This window comes from Mustela erminea, chromosome 1, assembly GCF_009829155.1.
Source record: "Mustela erminea isolate mMusErm1 chromosome 1, mMusErm1.Pri, whole genome shotgun sequence".
Lineage (NCBI taxonomy): Eukaryota > Metazoa > Chordata > Mammalia > Carnivora > Mustelidae > Mustela > Mustela erminea.
Window position 1 is genome coordinate 144,217,791 of NC_045614.1, and position 2,641 is coordinate 144,220,431.

A 2,641-nucleotide genomic window follows, 5' to 3' on the forward strand; every position below is an offset into this window, starting at 1 on the left:
ATATATTTTAATATCTTAAAAAAAAAGGGACTCTAGATTCCATCTCTAGTAAATGTCATCAGCACACTTACCTGCAAACAGATGTGCTCCTAGCAACTCAACAGTAACAATAAACAAAGGAATAGTAATTGTTTTTTTCTTTGTTAAGTGTTGCTAGTACACAAAGTCAATGAGCACAGCCAGTGGCCGCCTGAGGGAATTTGAGAACTGGCTGCCCAGGTTCTAATACCTGTATTAACCAGGCCAAGCAACCCAATGCTGGCTCTATCCATTCCAGATTAATTCCTAAATAGCTAAACACTTAATCTGAGCAGTTTATAACCACAAAACCATAAACTTATCTTAAAGAATTATAATCCTGAATAACAGGAGGTTGGGTGGAGGGAATAATTAGAGGAAATGAAGAGTTAACAGAGCCCGGTATTTTTCAAGTGGCTATCCAGTGAGAAATAGGATTCAAAGATAAGAATGTGGCTGAAGTTGCACCAGAGTAGTTTTCTGAGACTTTATCCATGCTCATTCCTCTCCCATTCATCCCAGCCAGCACCCCCCAGTCTTCTCCCACTTGGGTGAAGGCTCATGGAGAATTGAGACCAACTTAGATGGAGAGTTCAGACAATCACATTTGAATCCCGAGGACAACTCTACAATGGATTTTTCAGTTACATGAACTAGTAAGTCCTTTGCTTTGGTGGGAGGGTTGAATTAAGTTCAGATTGGGTATCCCCTGATTTTATGGGTTCTGTTATGGTTACTACAATGAAACTAAAAGTATATACATTTCTCTGCTCAGAACTATAAGCATTTAAACAGATTTGTTTTGGGATGCGTGGGTGGCTCAGTCAGTTTAGTGTCTGCCTTTGGCTCAGGTCATAATCCTAGGTCCCAGGGATACAGCCCCACAAGGAGGCCCACAAGGGGCTCTCTGCTCAGTGGGGAGCCTGCTTCTCCATTTCCCTCTGCCTGCCACTCCCCTTGCTTGTGCTTTCTGTTAAATAAATAAGTAAAATATTTAAAAAATAAAAATGAGTAATTTGTTTTATGTAAAAATCAAGATTGGTGGGCCACCTGGGTGGGTCCAGTGGGTTGGGCATCTGCCCTCAGTTTGGGTCAGGGGCCCGGGGTCGAGTCCTAGAACAAGCTCCCCGCCCAGCGGGCAGTCTGATTCTCCCTCTCCTTCTGCCCCTTTCCCTGCTCATTCTCTCTCTCAAATAAATAAATAAAATCTTCAAAAAAAAAAAAATCAAGATTGGTTGTGACTTTGAAATCTAAGCATCATGTAGCGTCCGGGAAAATCTAGCAATTAAAATCGATTTTATATCCAAAGATTTAACATTTCCTTTTAAAACATCCATCTAAAAGGTTTCAAAATGCAAACTCAACAGAGTTTAACTAACAGGCTGCACTGATAAAACAGATCACTTGGGACAATGAAGTCCTCAATGTTTTCTAGAAACATAATCTTCTCATTGTGTCTCTCCTCTTTGAGTTCCCATTTTGCAGAATTCTTATTAAATCATCCTTTTTAAAAAAAAATTTTATTTATTTGAGAATGAGAGAGCAAGCACAAGCAGGCAGAAAGGCAGAGGGAGAGGGAGAAGCAGGCTCCCTGCTGAGCAGAGAGCCCATGTGGGGCTTGAGACCCGGACCCTGAGATAACGACCTGAGCCAAAGGCAGATGCTCGACCAACTAAGCCACCCATGCACCCCTCTTATTAAATCATTCTATTAACGGGAAGCAAATAGAAAAAATTTTCTTCTGCTACATGAATTACATTCTCTTCCCAGATGAGTCATTAATTCTTTTGCCTTACGCTCTATGTACAGGGCTCCTCAGTTAGGACCACAGACTGACAGCTGCCAGTGTTACCCAGAAGCTTGTCTGAAATGCAAATTTCCTGGTCCCATCTCAGACCGATTCGAATCAAAATCTCCAGGGATGGAATCCCAGATTTTGTCCCAATGATTCTTAGGCACACAGAAGTTTTAAAACTAATGCTGCTATATGTTTACATAGTTATCATGTTTCTTTTTATTTTGCTCAAGCTGAACATAGGCAATAGAACATTCCATAAGCTTTGATAGCGTAGGTGACTTAACACTCCTCCCACTCTGAGACCAGTTTGTATTTTTCTTCAAGATACAATTCGGAGCTGAGTATCTATTTGCTTTTCTGAAGCCTAGCTAAAAAGAGCCAAGGATGGTTAAGGGAAAGGCTCACCTGGATTATTAAATAATGTCTGAACTTCGTTTTCTCTTCTGAGATTAAGTTGTCTCCATTAGTCAAGAGGGGCAGTCCTCATACTATTTTCCTTCCAGATTTGGGAATGTGAGTATTACTTTCTCAGGAATTCTGGAGATTAGGGGTAACGATGGACAACGACGTAAACTGCTGCTCTCTGCTCCAACCCCGCACAGAATTACACTAGAGAGCTGTTGTTAGTTCGGCAACACCCAAACACAAGTGGACCGACCATAATCCCTGAGAAGTACTTTAAGGTCCAAGAGCAATAACACTTGAGTGCCAGACTGAGAGGGAGGGGTGAAGGGTTAGCACTACTTGGGTTAAGATGTCATTAGAAAGTGAACATACTATTTGATACCAACAATTTTTACAAAACAAAATTTCCTAAATACAGTT